Raw genomic sequence first — 24,460 nt, forward strand, 5'->3', positions numbered from 1 at the left:
TCAGGTCTCGGTGGAGCTAGAAATAATAAAATCGACGAATGATTAATCGGCCAAAGATGCACGAATAATCGATTAGTCATAATCGATTTTGTCCTTTGAATAACGTAATTATTTAATCAGAACTCGTCAATTAATTGTTAATGGACACCACCGCCCTTACCCCCAACACCGCCCCTTGGCCGGTGCGTATCAGTGCGAGGCGAGCGATGCTGAAACGCCGAAACCGAGTACGCCTAATGCTTTTCACTACAGCACATATTTGTACGTTAGTAGAACTAGCCCAAAGCCGTCTGCAGCCCTACATGTTAGAGGCAGAAATGAACTCGTCCTAATCTCTAGCTGTAGCCTATGGCGTCCACCTATAAGCACTCCCCAAGGCTTCTAGCGCAGGCAGGGGGTGGCCCGCGCTAGAAGGCGGCAGAAATGCACTTGCCCGCGTCTCTCCTCTCACAGTTTACTGCATCAACCTCTTCTCGCCCACCTTTCTTTCATCGTACATGGGTTAACCGTTGGGAAAGTATAGACTCTTAGTTGCTAAATTCAGAAATTATTATATTTTAGTGTGTATACTTTTTGTTTTGCGGTGTCTCAATGCCGAGCATTCGAAACAGGAGCACGGCGTGGTCGTCGTTCCCAGAAGATTCGAACATGGCAACTGTGGTTATTGATGAAGTGGTAAGAAGGGCTCGAACATGGCGGCGTAAACTCTTATATATCAGCAGTATCCCGCCAACTTTAGTTGATCTGCCAAGACTCATTCTCTAAAGAAAATAGTCATGACTATAATTACAATTTTGAGGACCCCATTCCCAAAGGTAGCAATCCGCCTGATCAGGTAAGTTGTCAGTTGCACGCTACTTAGTCGATTCCTTTCTGTCTCTTATCCTGACAATGAAGTTCTTTTATTACAAAAGCGATCCTTACGGCTCAAAAAGATGGAGTGTTCGTCGTTTAGATTCGTTCAAAGAGTTTGTGATTCCCTTGACTGAAGCCTATATATATATATATATATATATATATATATATATATATATATATATATATATATATATATATATATATATATATATATATATATATATATATATATATATATATATATATATATATATATATATATTTGTGTGTGACAGTAAACCTAGCATTCCTGCGATAAAATAGCTCAATCTATATTAGTGTTAGTAGTTAGTCACGTCCGCAAACAGCGTGTTCAAGTGCAGTTTGCTTGCGCTATGACGCGGAAAATGTAGGCTCAGCAGCTCTGTGGACTTAAACACGCATAGCAGAAAAAAACCGACACGCGCACCTCGGATATTATCTGCCCACGGAGCACAACAGGTGCCACCATTAGTTGGGCGAATATGCAGCGCAAGGAAGAGCACTCGCAGATTATGAAAATATTCTATCAGACCCCGGAGAAATGTTACTTTCAGCTAACGCAAACACTCTCACGTCAGCCAGCCCAGTGCCCCCGTCTGCTGCTGTCGCGCGAAGGGGAGACAGTCACGAAATACTGTGCGTTCTAATACCTAACAGTGGAGCCCAAATGCTCGGAGTTCAGACTCCACGGTGGCCTATAATGGCTGCAGTGCTCTACAGCTGATCGGAAGGCAACGGGACCAAATGCTGGCCGCGGCAGCCGCTTTTTCGATAAACTGAAAATGTCTGAGGCCCGTGTTGGTATATTCGACTGCATGTTCAAGAGCCCCAGGTGGTCGAAGTTTCCGCAGCTATCCTCTACGGCGTTCCTCATAATGATATCGTGGTTTTGGGATATAGAACATTATTAATTATTATTATTATTATTGTTATTATTGTTATGGAGAATTTCATCCAGTGGTCATCGAAAATGCCTCCCATTTCGGTGCGCTCGAGTAAGCAGGCTTCGGGAAAATGCGATCTGCTGCCGAATCATCCATGCATGATGGCCACAGATGCTTCATTCTGTGACATCACCCATAGACGACGGTTCACCTGTATCCCCTGGGCGAAACTACGATTTACCACGAAGACTCAAATAGGCACATGTGTGTCTGATAGAAAGGAAAGACTTCGATCGAAATAAAACAAGCAATGCGTTCATCTTGGTTCATACAGCGCACACGAGAAAACGTGGAAGAATAAGAAACACAGGACCGGTACCGAGAGGTGCGCTAGAGTAAGCAGGCTTCGAGGCCAGTATGTTTTTTGGTCTCGCTCGCTAGATTTCGTGCCGACCGGTTGTGCCCTTGCGATCTTCGGCGTCAGCGTAGCTCTGGCCGACTGGGCTGGCCCTACGCCGACAAGAGCTCTCGCCAGTGGTGCCCCGTCCTCGGACTCCTGCAACCATGTCCATCTTTTCTGTCTTCTCCTTACTTCCGTCGTTTGCTGTCCCAGCGCCTCTCTCTCTCCTTCTTCCCTCTCTATCTCTTTACCTTTTAATCCTATCCTTTTAATCCCTTCTCCACCCACATCCCTCGTGAGCTACTGTTGAGGTGTCCTCCCACTGAGAGACAGTTACGAGGCTCACTTTTCTTTTCATTTAAGATCACTTCCCCCAAGTATGTTTTTTATTCCTCGTCCTCCTCTCTTGTGTGCTATATCAACCAAAAGGAACGCATACCAACTCGTTGATGCTTCCATACTTATATACAAACAATGCTTCTCAAGTAACGGGATACCGTTTCCACGCCCCTCAAAAATGTTGAATAATCGTTTAACTGACTAAAATGTCACACTAAAACAACTAATCAATCAACGATCAAATCTATCATCGATTAATTGATCAAGTATTTCAATCAACCATCCCTATCTTGAGCACTTCGTCGATGAACGCGCGCCCGCCGCTCTTGAGTTGCTGCCGCGTGAACGAGCTAGTGGTGGGATCGAGCGCCGCAGTGCCAGCACTCCGAGTACTAGCGGGTGACTACGACAGCTACGGTGAACAAGCCCACACCCAAAAGAGCTTCGCCCCTAAAACGTCAGTGTCTGCACAATTCGTCTCTCCTTCTAAACCAATATTCCCTTTTTTGTCCATAGCATTGTGGACATCCCGGAAGTAAAGCCTGGCATGAGCAAGCCCGAGAACTGGGCAGGGAACCATGTGCATTTCTTTCACAGCCTGCTGGAATCCGTACTCATCCATCATGAAACTTTACATTACCACAATTCCCGCATGATATTCACTAGCCTCAGGCTGAGCAAATCGCAGGCTTCGCAGTCTCAGGCTTGGCATAGTTGACGCTGACTTCAAGTGAACGCCTGAATTTTGCACTTCAATTTCCCTGTTCATCAGGATGACACCGTATACCCCTTTGTCGTCTGTGCTCGAGTCGGCTAGCTGACTTTAATGACGTATGTCGTCATTGTCCGAACAAGCCTAATTCCCCTTCTGTGGGGCTGAGAGACAGCAGCGATGGGAAGCTGTTCTGCGATCGGAAGACCAACTCCGGATAGTATGCTGTGCCATATGGGTCCCAGAAACGCAAGGACTTTCGAATACTTAGAGCAGCTTGAGGGCCCATCGTCTTCCTCTTCACTGCATCAGTCGTTGTTATGAAAAGTATTCAATAAAAATAAGTTATTGGGCATTATCTGCAAAATGAATTTTCGGGAATGCAGATGGACTAAAGAATACACGCGCCTGCACGGACAGCTAGAGCTCTCACGTGCTCTGTTCTAATGCTTTCTTCCCTCTCACTCTCTGACAAACACTGTTCTAATAAAACTCAACGGTGAACATGGCGGGGTTCAAGATTGCTAGTGGAGCTAAATCTGCAGGAGAAAAAACCCGAGGACGAATAATTTACTTGATGGCTGTGGGACGCTAGAATACATAAGCTCAGCCCTAAACTAGCCACAGCACCAAGAACGATAAATATTGATCGACAAACCAAGTGTCTTGACATGACTCTTGCACAAGAAGAACAAGGTCTTTCAGTCCTACTTTTGTCATTCCGTTTTTACGATCATAGCCTGCAAATTAGGCGCTCCTTATATGCGGCGTCTCCCATCTGTGTTTTCTCTGGATAAAGTTCGTAACCGGCCTTGCGAATCGCGAGAAACTTTTTAGGGGCGAAGTTCCTTCGGGTGTGGGTCTGTCCATCCTCCGATGGAGTATGCAGCCACCGGTGGCACATACCCGAAAGAGCGGTCCTTAGAATTTCCGCTGGATGGCGGCACTTGTATATGATGAATACATAATGAAAAAATGTGAGATGGCTGTACTTGGAGTGTTCACTAGATAGACAGACGGAATGACGGATGCACGACCAAACAGAGGGACGGACACACGGACGGATGGACAGACAGACAGAGGGACGGCCACAAGAACAGACGCATGGACTGACGGACGGACAAACAGAAGAACAGACAAGCGGACGGATGCACGGAGAGACACACGGAAGGACGGATGCACCAACGGTCACATGGATTGACGGACACACGGACGGACGCATGGACGGACGGAAGCAAGAACGAATGGGCGGACGAAAGCACGGCGCGACTGACGAACACTTCGCCCCACCAATCATCATTCACTCTGTGGATATGCTGTGATTTTTTTTCGACGGGGGCTGTATCGTGGCTGGATTGATCACCTTCTGAGACACTCGTTTTAGCTTGACGTGGTGACCAACGCAGCTTCGCCAAATCCTCCATTGCCACATATTCGTCCATTCTTACCGCTGTCGGTCACCTTTCACTCGAAGTCATCTCTCGCTTAGCTGTGTCATCACGTATACTTCCGCCTCCCCGTGATGACCTAGCGTATGGCTGAAGTCGCGCACAGGTAGCGCACGAGGGCCGGAGAAGGTGCGCACTACTGTGTAGGCGTTTCTTTTCGTCTTTTTAACTAAATGTTTCTCCTCGAGCGGACGAAGGTTGCGCAGGTGCTGAAAGGCAAACCAAAAAACGAAGAAAGACCCAGACGCACAAAGAAGAATGAACACCGAAGCAGGGGAGAAAGGGGCCGAGGAGGGCCGTGGAACAGGAAGCAGCGGGTACGAGAGCGACCAGGCGGAAGGCAGCCATCTGCGCCAGAGGGAAGCGCCCGCCGTGGACGCAAAACGAAAAAAGCATACGCTCACAAGCGGCGCAGTCACAAAGACGGTGTGAGGGAAGAGCGCTTATATATAACAGAGCAAAAGGAGCGAGAGAGGGCGAACGAACGAGCAGACGCAGATGTTCGGGGCCTTCCCCAGGCAAACTGCCACCAATGCCTGCTGCCGCCGGCCGGCCGCTATCAAACGACGATGCAAGCTTCAAAGTGAGAACATGACAATGCGTCATTATAACACATGGAGTTGGCAGAAGTGGCAGATTTTATTGAATTCCTGAACGTCCAAGTTTACCGGATATCATCGCTGAGAAAACGAAGCTCTTCATCAAGTGTTAAATGGACGATCACGTAATACATCTGTCCATCAAACCAGCATGTATTGTTCCTGTCGGCGTAGAGAGTAACGGCAACAAAATGGCGGGGAACATTTTTCGTGTCCCATACATAACGGCATGTCGTCGGGCGCTCAAAGGAATGCTGGATCGGTTTAGTCTCGTAAATGCAGCCACCGCGGCCGGGATTCATTCACGCATTTTTGATGTAATAGAAAACGCTTGTGGCACGTGTGCTCAGATTTGGGTGCACGTTAAAGAACCCCGGGTGGTCGAAATTGCCGAAGCCCTCCCCTACGGCGTCTCTCCTAATCATATCGTGGGTTTGAGACGTTAACCCCAACAAGTAGTCTCACTATTATTCAGAAACGTTTGCTCAATTTATTCGAAAAATGATGGACTGGGGTCTGGGTGTTGCTATAGCTGGTAAACCAAAGCTCAAGAATTATGTTTTTTTTTATTTGCACCCAATACGCAGCGAAAATACGTCGGTGTGACGCCGTGAATCCAAACACAGTTCTTTTTTTATATTACATGTGCAGGGCTTCGTGAATTGTTTTTTTTTTTTTGTTCAGCCCCTAATTTCTTTTTAATATAACGCGTCCATTCTTTACTAACATAAAAATACAGTGAGTACAATGCAGTTCAGTATAATTATGTCACATTTTGACTTAGCATCAATAAATCGAAGTTCGACCTTCTGCAAGGTATTGTCACCAAAGACCCATTTTGTACATGAAAAATACCCGATGAATGAGCGTATAATGTCGCAGTGAGGTCCGGCAACAACGCTTTGAAGGCCGAAATGGCAAAATTCTTCATAATGCCGCAAATCGCGCGAGACGAAGAAAAAGAAAACAAATGTTTGCGGCAAATACGATGTAGCTATGTTCCGATTGCTTTCGCTGGGTTTGTATTTTATCCCTCAAAATGCCAGAACAGCTTCTTTTGAGCTCGGGTTAACAAAGAATGACCTATGTCACACCCTCAAATAAACGTCGGCGTTTTTTTCTCGCCTTTTAAGATCGCTTGCATGGATGATTGTCATTACTTGTGAAACAACGCGGAGGCTATTGCGCTTATTGATTGATAGTTGGCTTCCATCTTTTTTGTATCCCTGCAAGCAGGCACATACACTCCCATGTTTTGTTTTAGTTTACGAGGTTTCTAGACTGAAGTTATGCAATGAACCATGAGGATATGCTGGTACCCAGCTCTGGCTTTTCTATCGCAGTAAAATGCAAAGGCGTTTCAATGCTGCTACGATCTTATTGGATGCACTAAATATGAAACATGAGTCTGTTGTCGCTTCTATACCTAAATATAACGTAACGGGGGCGATTAAACATCGTATATATGTTTTTAAGAATTTTATCTCCATTCATCGTAGTTCCAGTAGGTGTACAGCTACGCTATTGGACGAGTGGCACCACTTCCACAAGTGGTGTTAGACAAACGCCACCATGAGTGCTGCTGTGATTGATGCTCTTATATAGGATCTTTACCACGTGGTTGATTGCTATCAGCTCTACAGTACGGAAGTTCTTTTCTTTCCCTCTCTAACAGAAACCATTCTCGTTTGCCTGATCATGCGAATTCTACGTCAAAATCGACCACTGTAACAACCAGAATGACCTTTCTCTAGTTGTTTATTCCTCGCAATGTGTGTTCTCATAAACTTTTTTTATTGGTACTTTGCATGCTCCTGGATTGTTATGAACTGCAAAGCGACTCGTGGTATGCGGATACCCACATAGAATTCGTAAATCTTATCAATCGTAAGATATTTTCATTCCTGGCTGACCATATACATTTGTTAATTGGCGTATCCATGTGAGAGGTAGTGGACAGATGCTGCACCAGGGTGATTGATCCTTCTCTGGTGTAGGAGTGTGTTTACCACCGGTGGTGGTCACCGGTGAGGCCTCAACCCAGGCCTCTTTAATGCAACTCCATCATCTGGCGCAAAACCTTTTTTTTTAAACTCAGTGGGGAATAGCGCCGCATTGGGATTCGAACGGCGGACCTTTTGCACGCGAGGCTGATACTCTAAGCACTACGTCATCGCGGTGTACTGGCCACCATGTGTACGATGTGTCTCCTGACGGGGGACGGTACTAGGATCTTGGAAGAATGGTATCATCTTAATTCATAAGAAATGGGACAAGAAGAACTTAAAAAATTACCGGCTGATCAGCTGGCTCTTCGTCGTATACAAGCTATTTACAAAGGTGACAGCTAACAGAATTAAGACAAAATTAGGATTCAATCAACTAAAGGATCAAGCAGGATTTCGTACCGGGTACTCAACAATCGACCACATTCATGCTGTCATCAAGGTGATAGGGATATGGTCAGAATACACCCAACCACTATGCATAGCCTTCATATAATACAAGAAGGCATTTAATTCAGTAAAAATATCAACAGTCATGCAGAGACTGCGGAATCAGGGCGCCGACAAAGCATATATAAACATCCTGGAAGAAATCTACAGAGGATCAACTCTCACCATAATGCTCCATAAAAAAGCGACAGAATGACAATGAAGAAGGATGTAAGACAAGGGGATACGATCTCCCCAATGACATTTACCGCGTGCTTACAGGAGGTTTGTAGAGGCCTAAAATGGGAACAGTTAGAGATAAGAGTTAATGGAGAGTACCTTAGTAACCTGCGCTTAACCGATAGCATTGCATTGTTGAGTAACTCAGGGTACGAATTGCAAAATAAGATTACGGAGTTAGACAAGGAGAGCAGAAAGGTGGGTCTTAAAATTAATCTGCAGAAAACGAAAGTAATGCACAACAACCTCGGAATGGAGAAGCACTTCGAGATAGATAATAGTGCACTTGAAGTTGTAAAAGACTACGTCTATTTCGGACAGGTGATAACCGCGGAGCTGAACCACGAGACTGAAGTAGCCGGAAGAATAAGAATGGGGTGGAGCACATTTGGCAAGCACTCTCGTATCATGACTGGTATAGATTGCCACTATCCCTCAATAGGAAGGCATAACAGCTGCATCTTGCCGGTACTTACATACGGAGCAGAAATTTCGAGACTTACAAAGAGGTTCAGCTTAAATTAAGGACCATGCAGTGAGCAATGGAAAGGAAAATGAATGGTGTAACCCCAAGGGACAAGAAGAGAGCAGAGTGTATCAGGGAACAAAACGGTGTTAAGGACATCATAGTCAAAATCAAGAAGAGGTGGTCAGGGGTAGCGCGAAAACAATATAACTGCTGCTCATTAAGGAACACAGACTGGATTCCAAGAGAAGGCAAAGGGGTGAGGGGGGGGCAGAAAGTTAGGTGGGTAGATGAGATTAAGAAGTTTGCGGGTATAAAGTGGCAGCAGCAAGCACAGGACCGAGTTGACTGGTGCAACATGGGAGATGCCTTTGCCCTACAGTAGGCATATTCAGGCTTATGATGATGATACATTCGTTAAGTAATATGCAGATGCGCCATCGCCATTGGTGGGAACTTGCGCAAATATATATATATATATATATATATATATATATATATATATATATATATATATATATATATATATATATATATATATATATATGTATTACATTTCGCCTTCGTCGAAATACAGCCGCCATGAACGGGAATCAAACCCGCTTCCTCGAGCTCAAGCATGACACTTTACACGCTAAAGGATCCACAACGTCGGGTCTTGCACGAAATTCTTGAACAATAGCAAAATATTTTTTTAAATACAAGATAGGTATCCTAACGCTAATGTCACCGGTTCCATACTCTACTAAGCGGTCAATAATCAGATCCCAACGTATTACAGCGATTTGGCACGAAACAGGCGGAATTGTTCGAAACTAATTGGGGGTCTTCAATGTTTTGAGAACACAAAGATGGGCGTATCTTACCGTGATGCTATTCAGTGGCGTTTGTAACTATTCCTGGATCCACCATTCGCACGCATGATTACTGTGAAGACTTTTTTTTTTCTTTTTAAGCACAGTGAGTGCCAAGCATCGCCGCTGGGTTCAAGACTGCGGGTGAGAAACGTTGGTGCACGATATATACAACGTGGGAAGAGTGTGCTTCAGCATTGCATCCATATTAGAAGCTATTGACACAACAGGATGAACATGCATTCGGAACGTTGGACAATGGCTGTTGGCACCGTGTACACGAGCTAGTTCCGCGCGACCGTCGTATGTCAACACGGCGGCGGTAGTTCATGCGCCCGGATCATCGTTGCTCTTGGAATACGGTGAAGCAATGAATGTTAAGAGCACCGGAAATTGCAGTTATTCGGCGCACTTTGGAGCCCAATTCAAGAACGAACACAAAATGAAGCATCAATACGTACGCGCCCGCTTACATTAAGCTGAGAAAGAGCGCTTTCTCTCCTTTATTCGTCGCTATCCTTTCTCTTTTCGACGGTGAAAAACCCTCTGGAAAGACGAACGATAATCAGACCGAAAGCGTTCATCGTGCCCAGCACACTTGGGCGCGCGAGGGTGCACGCGAAGCGATTTGCATCGGCGCGCGAGCTGCACATCGGCGGAGGGGCCTCCTCAAGCGGACGGCAACTACCGCCAAGTGCTCCGCGGTGCGCCGCCCGGCAGAGACAGCGAAAAACGCCGCTTTATGAGCGGCCCGCACGCGGCGCTTCTCTTTTGCGATGCTGGCGCGCCTTAAACGTGAGAATTTCGCCGCGTGTCAAAGCGCCGAGCGGGGCTAGGCGTCTCTCGGGAAGAGAACGCCGTTCGGCACGCAGTGGCGGCGCACACAGCCACCAACGCGTGCGTCTTGTCTGTGCCTACAGCCAACAACCACAGCGCGGACCTGCACGCTCTGCTGATCGAGCCCCGTGCTCGGCTTACTACTCCCGTCTCGTCTCCCCCTCCCCCCTTCCCAACTCATTACATTTCTTTTCACGCGTTAAAAAAGGGGGGGGGGGGGCACGAACGGAGGGAACCACGGCAGTGTGTTCGGTTTTTCGCCTTGACCATTTCTTTGTTTGCTTTCTCTCGCGCGGAGATGGTCGGAATTTTGAGCCGCCACTCCGGCAACGTCAAAAGTGCAGTGCCTCGCAATTCCGGAGGAGTTCGTGTGCGAGCGCCGCAATTTGCCGCGGGGCAAATCGCGCGCGCACCCGGTGAACACAGAACGAACGAGTGAACAAGGACAGCTGGCCCCGAATTGCGGGGAAAGAAGAAAAGAAAGCGCATCTGGTTTGTGAAGTTTTTGCTCGCCCACTTGCGGCGTAAAACGTTGATGGGTTTTCCGTTAGTCGACATTCGGGACCTTTTTTTGTTGTTGTTGTTTAACTGCTTCCTCTGCATCTTGCTAGCGTCACGTGCATAGACAATGAGTATCGAGTTGCATATATTTCTATCCTCTGTGTAAACTCTGACATGTTGGCAGTTCGAAACTCTATTTGACGGGTTCGTCTATTCCGTTACACGTTACGCCATTTTCGTATCGCCTGCTTCTCAATTCACACGAAATAGAACCATTTAATGAAAGGAAAAAATCCCAGCATATCCACGGAGTGAATGACGATGAGTGGAACAAAGCATCCATCCATCCATCCATCCATCCATCCATCCATCCATCCATCCATCCATCCATCCATCCATCCATCCATCCATCCATCTGTACATTCATTCATCCATCCATTCATTCATCCATCCATCCATCCATACAACCATCCATCTATCCACCCATCCATGCATCCATCCATCCGTCCGTCCGTCCGTCCGTCCGTCCGTCCATCCATCCGTCCGTCCGTCCGTCTGTCTGTCTGTCTGTCTGTCTGTCTGTCTGTCTGTCTGTCTGTCTGTCTGTCTGTCTGTCTGTCTGTCTGTCTGTCTGTCTGTGGATATGCTGTGCTGGCTGCGCCGGAAGGATGGACTGCCCTAGACCATAAGAAGCTTCTCCCCTAAAGAATAACTTCGTGTAATTCACGTCACTCACAACGATATACCGGTAGCAACATGGAAAACAGAATGAATCTCTGGATCGCTCAGCACACGAGCCGAGCTGTTCGAAAGAGTGTCAGCTCATGAGCAACTATTCGTAACTCTTCGCGAGGACAAAGCAACTGATGAAATTTTTCTTGACGACCTCGCAAGTGCACTAAAAAGCGTTTCGATCAACCATGTGTATAGGATTATAGCGGACGGCAGTCTGAGGTGACCCTTTCTACCAAATATATCGAAGAGTATAACTCTTGTTTTACTGATCGTGACTGCAACTATAAGTGGGTTGTAAATAGTGGTCCTTCCTCTCAACTACTACACATATAAAAATATAGACCAACGCAACTGCACGTAAATGCCGCTTTGATTATTTAAGCGTTTGCAAAAACAAAAATAGAAATTAAAGGCAAAGGCACCAATCATGAAGTACTGTCAATAAGTATTTTCAATCAGCGCTATCCTAGAAGCCACATCGTCGCCTCCCAATCGATGCACCTAATATATGTTCAAATTGATGACTTTCTCATCTGTTTTCACGAGTGACCGATCCGACTAGTTTGGGCACCGCTTCGCGGCGGAACCAATAATAATAATAATAATAATAATAATAATAATAATAATAATAATAATAATAATAATAATAATAATAATAAAGAAAGCATAAAAAACGTAAGGCAAGCGTTTCTTGCAACCACTAACCCGGAGACAAAACTACGTATGCGGCATGGTTTCCACACTTCGGGTAATTTATTTCTCAATTTCTTATTATGCAATGAGGCTGCATGATTTGGTAAGTTACGAAAATCAGCCGTCATTCGTGAATCGTTTTCGTTTTCTTATTTCCTGAGATTTCCTCGCTTCGTATTTTCCCCCTTGACCTTTCTTGTCTGACCACACTTATGCCTTGATTGATTGATTGATTGATATGTGGGGTTTAACGTCCCAAAACCACTATATGATTATGAGAGACGCCGTAGTGGAGGGCTACGGAAATTTCGACCACCTGGGGTTCTTTAACGTGCACCCAAATCTGAGCACACGGGCCTACAACATTTCCGCCTCCATCGGAAATGCAGCCGCCGCAGCCGGGATTCGATCCCGCGACCTGCGGGTCAGCAGCCGAGTACCTTAGCCACTAGACCACCGCGGCGGGGCCTTATGCCTTCCTACAGATGTTACTTAGTAATCAAAGTTACAAGTCATGCCACTGCAACTAGTAAGTCGCGTAGCAAACCTGCGCTAAAAAGCGAAAGCGTTTAGAAGCTATAGTGCTTTCCTCTACAAGGCCAACAAAAAATGGTAGTCGATGAGAAAAATCATTTTGCAGCTCGATACATCACGACTCGAAGACACAGTCGCTTTGGCGGCTGTCGACAGGATGAGCGCACGTACCGCTGATGCATGATCCGCAGCTGGAAGCGAAGGTCGGGCTTCTCGACGGAGCTCGTGTGACGCCGCCAAGGCGAACGTCCGGTGCGCGCACGCCTCGGACGGCGTAGTTGCCAGGCAGGCGTTGACACAGTCACACACACACAGAAAGCACTCGCCGGTATCCGAATGAGATGGCCCAGTAGTGACTGAGTGGCGCTTCGGTGCTTGCCGAGTGGTGACGCCGGTGACTCGCCAATGCGGCAGAAACGTTCGCGGGGAAACGGTCGTTCTGAAGAGTTGGCCGAACTCTCACCTGCTCATCGCGTACTGTCCGAATGCTAACGGTTCGGTCCAGCCAGCGCCGAGTGCAAACGCCGCGCGCGCGCGGCAACGTCGTCGTCGCCGCTGCAAACACGCAGCGCCGCGGGCAGCACGTGAGCCGTCTCAATGCCGGCGTACACTCGCGAGTTTCCGCGCTGCTGCCGCCTTTCCCTCCGCGAGGGAACTTTCACGCAGCCGGGGATCGGCGGCCGGGACCTCTCGTCGGGGTGCGAGAAGGTGCCTACCCCTCTCCCACAGCCGTCATTTTGTTCTCTCGGATGGGTGGGGGAGTGTCCGCGTTCGACGCCACATTGAGCAGTCATTTGTGTGGGCGAGATTCATTCGAGACAACATTTGCATCACTGCAATGACGTATACTCGGACTGGTGCGCAATTTGTGTTCTCTCGGAGAACACCATTCCTTTACATTTTGCAAATCTTTCCCTCTACTATGTGTTTAAAAGACAATCACGTCCCCACTCTCTTCACGCCTCACATGTTCGGTTGGTTAAGTATCGAATGCGTTCTCCGAAGGCTGCAAGTTCGATCCCCGCCCGCGGCACGTTATCTTTGCGTTCACTTTAATTTATATCATAATTACTACAATTAACGTCTCATACACTTTCTTCGTGATTAATATTTCCTGGTTCTGATTAAGGTCATATAAAAAACAAGCCGGGCGTAGCTTGTAGCTCGCATAATAGTGGCGTAATGGTAAAGACAAGTGGATCTGGTCGACTCCTAGCTCGTCCTGGCCATACGAAGTGATGCCAACTTACGCGATGTGATGCTAAGTTTTATTCAATGTCCAAGCAAGGATCCAAGTTCCAGTCGAGTCCAGCACAGTTGCCTCTCAACGGTTCGGCCCTACGACACCGTGGATAGCTTTAAACGGATCGAGTTCCGCAGTCTCGCTTGGCAGCGCACCGTAATTCCCGATAAGCAGCTTCCTTATCGGCCTTGCGAACCTTCTTCGGTGTTTACATGCTGCGCATGTGCCGTTAACTGTGACGTCACGTCTGGCGTGAACGAGAGGATGCCCACCACCGTTACTAGAAAACGTTGAGACACACAGTGTCCAGTCAGGTGGAGTAGTACAACTGCAAAACCGGTTGCTAGGCAACGCCCGGGGACGTCATCGCGGCATGGAGTCTGTCTTGTTCGCGTTGGACAAATTACGACCGCCTTAAACAGTTCCGCTGCTAAGAGGAGCCCTTAAGTTCCCCTTCATTCATTAAGCTAGTAGAATGACATGAGCTTATTTGATTAGAAGCTAACAGTAAATTTTGTTCTATGTGAGGGGAAAATATTTTGAATTGTAGACACATTTGTGGACAAACATCCCGTTCCTACTTCACTTTCTCTGAACAGCAGGTTGCTGAGTAAACCAGCTAGTTTCAGATTTTTTTTCTGTTTTCTTTGTGCATTTAGCCTTAGTATTGAATCAAACTTCTCCTCAGTTGAATTCTCTCTTGTTCTTGAATCGCCACGGTAGCTTATAGAGGCACTGGTGTTGCTAAGTTTGAATACTCATGGTCGATTCGAACCATAGCGGCTACATTTCAAAGGGGCGAAATGATAATACGCCCATTTGCGATTAGGGTCACGTTAAGAACAACCACAAAGTTACTTACATGCAGTGGTGTACTATGGTGGCTAGACTCCGTAGGTATACCGTACTACATGCAGTGCATGCGCACGAACTTTCTTGGTTGAGAATGCATCCTTACCGTGTGTCATATTGTCTTACGCCCTCTAATGCACAGCGGTTTTAGTGTTGTTTCGGGCATTGCTGTGTTCAGTAGCGAAAAAAAAAAAACGGTGACTTTAACTTTCCCGTTCACTTTTATTCTAATAAATATAGTGACAATAAAAGTGTCTATATAAAAATGCTAAGCCACGGATCTTGAGCTTTGCACATAAGCAGCACGCAGCTATTGTAAGTAACTACGTATATATATATATATATATATATATATATATATATATATATATATATATATATATATATATATATATATATATATATATATATATATATATATATATATATATATATATATATATATATATATATATATATATATATATATATATTGGTCTGTCGATTGCAACGGAAAGTGTGGATGGTACGTGGCGGCATTGAGCACGGAACGTCAGTATGCCGTAAACGCTACGCGGCATCGCAGTTTGTCAGTGAATATTACCACTCTCCAAATTATTGTTTCTGAATGATTGATTGACATTTCGGTTTTAAAGTCCAAAAACCAAAAACCACCATATAATTATGAGAGACGCCATCGTGGAGGGCTCCGGAAATTTCGAACCCCCGGGGTTATTTAGCGTGCACCCAAATCTGAACTCACTGGCCTACAGCAATGCCGCCTCCATCGAAAATGCAGCCGCCGCAGCTGGGATTTGATCCGGTGACCTGCGGGTCAGTAGCCGAGTACCCTATAGGCACTAGACCACCGCGTCGGAGCAATTTCCGAATGTCAAGACACACGCGTTGGAATGAACGGTGAGTAGAGGGATACAAGACTGCTAATAACTGAAAAAAAGTTGCTGGTCGAATTAACATAGACGATAGCATTTTTGTTCATTATATCATGTAGTAATATTATGGAATTTCGCAATTTGCGCTGGGTTCAGAAGGTCAGCCGTTTCGCAGCACGCCATATACATTGTATGAAATCTGCTGCCAGTTAAAATTAGATGTTAGCCACGCGAGAGACAACGATCGCTCGTGTCTTGCGCACGTGAGACCGGGTACAGTGTGGATGCGTCTATGATATCAAAAAGAAAAAAAGACAGCATAGATGGTTTGCCCCGGCAGACGTGACAAGATAAAAAAAGAGGAAAAAAAAACCGGTCGAACTTTCTCAGGTATAGGCCACCCTCCGCGCCATGAGTCGTTTTCTATTTAAGTGGTAGCCTTCATTGTAAACCGTTTTTCTGGGCCCACGCGGCGGGCGACATTAAGCCGTCGCGTGCAGCGGAGGCGTCCAGCAGAGGGAGCGGGAGGAGCAGGAACAAAAGAAAAAAAGCGCATCGGGAGCGACAAAGGCCGAAGAGGGCAGGGAGCGTTGTGGCCACGGATCGTAACCGTCGCTCCCCTGCAGCGCCACCGACGGTATGCGGCGGGCACGAGGCATCAGCTGTTGCGCGAGAAACGCGTGGGACACCGCGATGGGCCATTATGGGCCTTTAGATGGGGACACTTATAATGCATCGAACGGGCCAACATCATCGCGCGCGGTACAAAATGGCGAGCCTGGAGGGTGAACGCGCACACACCAGGGAGCTTATCTGATAGATTTCAAGCACTATATAGATATCAGTTTATTCATTCATTTAGTTAGTTAGTTAGTTAGTTAACTAGGTAGGTAGGTAGGTAGGTAGGTAGGTAGGTACAAAGTTTTTATTCATTTTTTATTTAACCTCAAATACATAATCACCGCATGGTATTGCGTAGCGTTGATGAAGGCCAATGTAGCACGGCATTTGTAGGCGTAACATAATGTAACATAAACGAGGGATAATTGTTCGAGGGGCTCGTTTCTGTGCCAGGCACAATCAACGAAGCCAACAAACAATTAAGCAAAGGAGCGCATAAGGGACATTATTCGTTGTTTTAAATTCTTATGTTTTGATTATGACTTAAATTGCGAGGAATTAAGGAGGAGGAGGAACAAATGAGGAATTAAAATGAATGAAAAAGCGCCCTTTTTATCGGGGCGATCTGAACCAGCAACTTGCGAATTGGGGACGCGTACGATGCGCTATCCGTGCAAATGTAAAACACAAGATTATTAACATGTGTGTATGTAAATGCTCTTACGTTTTAAAATATATACATTTATCGAGATGGGAATGAGGATTAAACGAACAGCACACAGACTATCGAAAATTGCTCGCGTATCACAATATTAGCTGATAACGAGCTTATCGTGGTATAATTTCAGTTGTTTTTCACGGTATGAAATGTTTATCTGGATTGACAGGTAAACCATGCAGACGTCACGCGATCCGATTTCATAATGCACTACATCAAACTAATCCCACAGAAGCCATCATTCTCAGCTGACATGCCTATTCCTGGGCGGAACTTCCTCCAGCTGGTCTTTGAAGCGCGTTTAAGAGTATATTATAATGACGAAACGTGTCTTACACTCTTCGCTCCAGGCAGAAGGCAAGGTGAGAACCGTGAATGCTCATTGAATATCGTGAGTGAATGCGTATTTGCATCACGCAGGACATTCTGGAGTGATCAAAGAGAAAACCTTCTCAAATCGTTTACATATGTACTAATTTATCTCCTTGTGAATAAATTAAACCTCCTGCTTGTCCGCACTCGCGTATAAACCCGTGAATTGTCTGTAGTGCCCAACGAACGAACAAGCTAACGAAGGAACGAAAGAGCAGAGCAAATTAATGACTATAGACGAATGATAAACAAACATGCTCAAAACATGCACGATAAAAAAAATGCATGTGCATGTGAACCTCTTATCAATAAGAAAACATGCCTCGCTGTGTCCGTCTTTTGAAGGCCACAAGCAGTGCTCGGAACGTCGTATTCGCCACATACAGCAGCAGTGCGTACATTTTGAAAGTGCAATTAAAACTTCTGACAGAGGTGTCTAAATCTAATGCTGGACTATTTAATGGCGCTTGAGCGCTGATCCGAAGGTTGCTGAGTGGAATCTTGCCTGCGGCGGCCGCATTTCGATGGTGGTGAAATGCTGCACTTCCGTGTACTAAGATTCCGGTGTCCCTTAAAGAACTGCAGATGGCTGAAATTTCCGGCGCCTTCCACGACGACGCCCCTCACAGTGATATTGGGGTTTTTGGGCAACTCCAACTATTATTATTATTTTAACTTGGTTGTTTCGCTGTTGTGCTCACGCTCCAATCCGAGCCTTGCGTACATTGGTGACACTTGCTCCCGAATCGCTTATCGTGAGCTTAGACGTGTACTTACGCGAATACGACGTATTCGCACACGTGTTCGTAAATGCCGTGGTCGAATGTCGTAATCTACCACGCGCAGAATCACGGTCGCACGTGCTAGCATGTATGCCGCGTTATCTTTAAAGCGGCACCTGTTCGTCCCTCGTCGTCTAGTCGTAGTGTGTAACAAGTGTTACATTTTGACCTGCAAGGTGGTGCCGGTGGGAGATTTCCCCTGTGCTTTGTTGAACAATAAAACGTTCGTGGCGTGCGCGTTAACTAAAAGCCGAATGCTCCTGTCTCTCATTCACCATTAGCAGCCATTGGCATGTTCCAGTAGGAAACGTTAGTAGAAGTAGAAGTGTTAAAGCCGACTTCTGCTGTCTCTCATTCCCAGTAGCAGCCATTGTTTACCTCCGAGGTAGTGCCTGGTGAGATTTATCCTGTGCGTGATTAAACAATAAAAAATTGTTGTTCAAAACACGGTTGATTGATGAAATAAACCAACGAAAGACGCCAGATGTTTCTAAAGCAAAACAAAAAGAAGACGCCAGCTGCTTAACGAAAGACGCCAGGTGTTTTTTAACGGGCGAATTAACGGAAGAAAATTTCACGGTATTACTTCCAGGAGCTTCACCTAATCTCATCATCATTCACCTCGTGGATCTGCCGTCAATTTTTTTAAAGCTCTGTGGCATCAATTAGGTCCGAGATTTACAATTATTTGCAGTCGAGTAACACGAGTAACACTAATCATACACTCCTTTGCATGCACCAATCTTATCACGGAAGCCACAAGATTAACAGAAAAAAGTGCAACTTCACCCGACATATGTGTAACAAACATTCATTCCCGAGACTGTTTATCTGGACTGCTAACGGCTGACGTAAGCGACCATTTACCAATTTTTTGTTTACTGCCAAATATGCGAGTCAAACGCGAAACCACAGTGGAAGCCTTATCTCGCAGCATTAGTGCTGCAGGCCTGGAAGTGTTTCGCTCACATATTCAATCAGTCGATTGCGGACATGCGTGTTGGAGAAAAGAAATCCGAATGCAGCATACGAGGCATTTTTCGAAAAACTTAGACTATGTTATAATCAAGCATTTCCAATGACCTTGCGAAAACCAAAACCCAAACGTGCAAGGAAGCCGTGGATTGATGAAAAGCTATTGAAAATGATTAAAACAAAAAATAAAATGTACCACACATTTGTTCGGTCACGGAACTTGGAGGCGTTGTCAGAGTTAAAAAAATACCGAAATAGGTTGAATACCGACTTAAAGCGTGCGAGGGAAACATATTATGAAAAGTTATTTACGAAAATAAAACATGACTCTAGGAAGGCGTGGGACGAGGATAAGAATCTAATGCCTGAGAAAAAAGAGCCACCACCGCTATGTTTTCTTACTAATGCAGGTACCTTATCTGATAGTGACGCAGCGAATAAGATGAATGATTACTTTGTCACCAGTGCAGAATATAAAAACGATAGCAATATAGCTCCCTGTGTTACATTAAAAGAGTGTGGGCTTATAAACTCCGTGTCACTATCCCAAGTGTCATCAGAGGAAGTAATACAATTGATAAACCAGATTAAAAATAACGTAGCCGCTGGCTTTGATGAGATCAAGGCAACTCCACTAAAATACGTTGCTGATATTATAGCTCCAATGATTGTTTATATAATAAATATAATGTTTGAAACTGGTATTTTCCCAGACACAACACATATAACACAACAAATAACACACAAATAAATAAATAAATAACACAATAAATAAACCATAACACAACAAAAATTTAGCATGGTCTTGTCACACTATTTCAGGGAAAACATTAGAAAATCACTTTATCACAAAAGCGTTATCTGAAAAGAAACTTCAATACAGAATGTAAAATAAAGCATAAGAAAGGAAACTACAACACATAACTCAAATTGATAGATAGGATGTGACAATTCAAGTACAGAAACTTTAATAAGCCTACTCAATATTATGGTTTATTAGGATGGACTTGATGATGGTGTTCTAAGGTACGGAATTGAAATCTATGAGACCGTGTAAACGATTTAGCATTGTGGGTATTTGATACTGAACGTGTTGCTTGCCATAACTTGTCCTTACTGCTGGGATTATCCGGCGTTGCTGACGCATAGTATAATGAGTGTTGTCAGGCGGGTTCTGAAGACACTGTGGCTTGTTTTTTTAATCCACTGCAGAAGTTTGAAATGATACAGTTTTGTTATTGTTAGTAATGCGTATTTTTCAAAGAGTGGTTTGGTTTTCAAGTCCCTGATAATACCATGGTATTGCTCGAATGCTCGCAAAACTCTTTTTTGCAGAACTAGTAATTTTTGATAGTTTGTTTGTGTAGTAGTACTCATACCAAGATATTGTATGTCATTTTAGAGTAGAAAAGGGCGTAATATAATTCTATTTGTAACCATTTTGGTAAGACTGGGCTGAGCTTATATAAACATCCAACGGTTTTACTGAGTTCTACCGTTAGTTTTTCTATATGTGTGTTCCATGTCAATCCTTCAGAAAACCATACACCTAAAAACTTCTGGCTGGTGACTTGCTCTATCTCTTTGCCCTCAAATAAAACAGTTGGACTATAGTTACGCGGCTTATTAGGTGGGGCAATGACAATGTATTTCGTTTTACTAACATTTAGTTGCAATTCATTCAAACTAAGATACGCGGACAACTTTCGTAGGTAGTTATTAACCTGGTGTTCAAGCTCTAGAATGGATGTGCCGCTAAAGAATATGTTAGTGTCATCTGCATACATTATTAACTTGGGAGAAGATGGGATATCACACAGGTCGTTTATATAAATTATGAACAATAGAGGACCAAGAATTTACCCTTGTGGTACTCCTCTTGTTATGTTTAAGTAAGTGGACGCACTTTTGTTTATGCAAACATATTGATGGTGGTTTGTTAGATAGTTTTTCATTAACTCAAGAACCACACCACGTACACCATACTTGCTAAGTTTAGCCGTTAGTACTTCATGACATACCGAATCAAACGCCTTTCTAAAGTCTATGAACAAACCTAGTAAGTACAGTTTATGTTCGATGTTTGTGATCAGTTCATGTTTATTATTAAGCAAAGCTGCTTCACAAGATTTATTTTTTTGAAAACCGTACTCAGCCTCACTGATCACATTATACTTGTCAAAAAATTTGTACAAGCGTACGTTTATTGCATTCTCAAATACCTTAGATAAAACAGGAAGAACGGATATTGGCCTGTAGTTTGTTAATAGCCGTTTATCCCCACCCTTAAAGACTGGGCACACTCTCGCTATTTATTTCTGAAAACATATGCGACCGATTGAGCGGGCTGCGTGCCAAACTGTATTACGGAGCAGAGGCCCCATGTCAGGCTATATAGCCTTTAGCCTCTGCTCCCGTTCCTGTAAGAATTTCAAGGCAAAAATAAGCTTCAATTCAATTCAATTCAGGGCCTTATGCATCATATAGTTTGTAAAAGAGGGAGGAAAAGATAAAAAAAATTTGCCATCCTCTCTTTGCGGACACTGATGAAACATGATTGATATGTGGGGTTCAATGTTCCAAAACCTCCATATGATTATGAGAGATGCCGTAGTGGAGGGCTCCGGAAATTTCGACCACCTGGGGTTCTTTAACGTGCACCCAAATCTGAGCACATGGGCCTACAACACTTCCGCCTCCATCGGAAATGCAGCTGCTGCAGCCGGGATTCGATACCGCAACCTGCGGTTCAACGGCCGAGTACCTTAGGCCACCGCGGCTGCGCAATGCTGATGAAACAGTGATGCTGGTGGCTTTCAAAGAAGCCTTCGGTTCGCCAATTGTTTTGGCTGGCTGAACGAAGTAGGATGAACTAGGAATGAAGTGGAATGAGGCTGGTTGAGTGGCGGGCGTAGTGGTGAGCTGTGGGGCTAGTGAATGTGGTGGGAGGAGTGGCCCGAAATTGTTGTGGGGTCCACAAAGTTTCAGTCGCACGAACCCACTTGTGAGCTACGATGGTCCCCGGGCATCAAAGCTTCAACTACGAACGGTTTCGCTGTTAAAAAAATCAATAAGAAGGAACATACGGCGGTAAACCAGTCGATTGTTAGGTTTGCTACTCTGTGCTGGGTCAAGGAAAAAGCGGGTGTGAATGAATGGAAGTTCGGGAGAGCTGCTTTTGTTTTACACCGGTGATATCAGAGGCACACCCATCCGTCCAATCCCCATGGATGTTAGAAGGTGTTGTGATCATAAGGAGCCAACGAGTTCACCGATATACACCATTCGTATTCCACAGCCATTCGCATTACCGACTGAACATTGTGGATTTCGATGCTAACTATTGAAAAGCTATTTCGCCCCGGTAATGATTACTGGTACTCAGCTGCTGACTATTATCTATATAGTGTGAGACCATGCTATGTATCTTTAGCTGACTATTTATCAACCTCTTTCTTACTCTTCTTTTTTTTCTCTATCTCTTTCCTTTCTATAATTCCCCCTTTCTTCCACCCCAAGTGTAGCGTAGCCAATCAAGCCAAAGCTTGGTTGACCTCCCCGCATTTCCTCTGCATTTCTCTCTCTCTCTCTCACACACTTCTGGTGTGAAAATTGTGCAACGTAAAACACATAGTAGTTGGGAATAAGCGCTTTCGTCGGGGAGCGAGGTCCGGGGTCCGGGACGCTTCATTTGCGCACTCAGACGTCCAATGTTGGCTATCACGTCAAGGATGCGTTGACAAAAAACAGATCTTTTCTGAGAGTGAACACACACACACACGCACACACACACTATATATATATATATATATATATATATATATATATATATATATATATATATATATATATATATATATATATATATATATATATATATATATATATAGGGAAAGAGAGAGAGAGAGATTTTGCGGCGATGCCCTAGCCGGGTCACTCCATATACAGATACGCATAGGCATGATGAAATTTGGGATTTCCGGGTTAATATGCCTGTATATATTTTGCCGCGCGGAAGAAGTCTGGTGCTCCCTGTGAAAGCGAGTGCCGACTCGATAAGCAAGCAGCGTCCTGGAGTGTTTATCATGCGGTCTTGCCGAGCGCGACGAGTGACGCACAGCAGGCTGCAGCGCGGAGGAGCGAGCGGCCCTGAAATGGCTGGAAGCTCGCAAAAGTGGGGGCCTTTGTAGCGTCTTTCCGTTACGCGCTCATTACCCAACGTGGATGCGTGCATATTGACGAGTCTGGTAGAATCGCTTCGCCGACGCCAGACAACTGTAGCTGTTCCGCGACGCCGTTGCAGGGATGGCAACGGCCGGATTCCGATCGGCCGCCTTGATACAGTGGCTTGACGAAGGAAGCAGTGGTGTGAGTGAGAAGAAACAGACGCGCTGTCGTGTTCTCCGTCAAGGCGCTGGCGTGGTGGTTTTTTTACTATGAATCATTTGTGCCGTTTTTTCAAGTTCTTTCTAGATATAAACTCTTAGTTACTGCGTGAGTGCTCGGGCTTTTTTCTCGTGTCATAAACAGATAGCTTGGCAACGCCTTCATTAACGTTTATATCCATTTGTTTATTTACCTTTTATCGATTGCATATAGAAGGCTTAGAGCATTGCTAGATGGTTTGGACTAATAGTATCGCTTTGGTAAAAGGGTATCAACTTTAGCTTGCTGGCATTGCCTCACTATAAGAAACAGGTCTAGTCCTTCGCACGTTTCTTGTGTTGTTGATAAAACTAAAGTTCCATGGCTTTTCTAGTATTATTGAGGTTTGTACGACACATGTCACTCGTAGGAAGACTGTTTCAAGCCGGGTCGCCCGAGTGACGAAGGATTGATGGTGGGTCGTGGTGAAAGGTTGCGAAACGGTGATATCTGCGTGCCGAGAAACGACAAGTTGGTTTGGTGAGACAGTTGATAGGAAACCCAATACACCGTAACAGCGAAGCCATTATTAGTCGACCTTTTTTCGTCCGTTGTCGTAACGCGGACATGTCATGCACAGCAGAAATGTTTGCAACGTTATCTTGTGTTCCAGGAAACTCGTGATAGCAACGCGCGTTTTAGTCTATGTAAAGGGTGTTCCAAGAAATGTGTATTTGCTCTGGGAACACATATTTGCTCTGGGGAAGATGTTATCGCGTCGAGTCGGTGACAGGTTTTCGTATATCCTTCGTTATTGCTTTCTCTGAATTCAAAGATGTTTAAGAGTATAGTGTGTGCGTTCTGTGAACACGAAGCGGAAAGGTGTGTTTATATTCACAACACTGAGGCAGGAAATTGTGCGAATATTCTCATCGCTTCGTCTTCAGGTTGCACTTGAGCTCCGTTTGTTTTTATGCGCCTTTTTAACATTAAGATACCGGAAATTCTTTACATTTCTGTTTTTTTTTGTAGCGTAAGCTCATTACCATACATACGTTTATTGTCTCGTATTTCATTCCCATTGCGGAGCTCTTCCATGTATAT

The 24,460-nt window shown here is 45.0% G+C and overlaps 1 protein-coding gene across 2 annotated transcripts in view; it reads right to left on the reverse strand.

Moving 5' to 3' along the window:
- The window catches only part of LOC119187486 (protein CBFA2T1), a 173,297-nt gene extending 160,098 nt beyond the window's left edge, over nucleotides 1-13,199 (reverse strand). For both annotated transcript variants that reach the window (XM_075878654.1, XM_075878653.1), the window contains exon 1: nucleotides 12,728-13,199. The gene's annotated coding sequence lies outside the window, so the exon portion shown is untranslated. The remainder of the gene's footprint in view (nucleotides 1-12,727) is intronic.
- Nucleotides 13,200-24,460: the final 11,261 nt, after the last annotated feature.

This window comes from Rhipicephalus microplus, chromosome X (assembly GCF_043290135.1).
Source record: "Rhipicephalus microplus isolate Deutch F79 chromosome X, USDA_Rmic, whole genome shotgun sequence".
NCBI classification, from domain to species: Eukaryota; Metazoa; Arthropoda; class Arachnida; order Ixodida; family Ixodidae; genus Rhipicephalus; species Rhipicephalus microplus.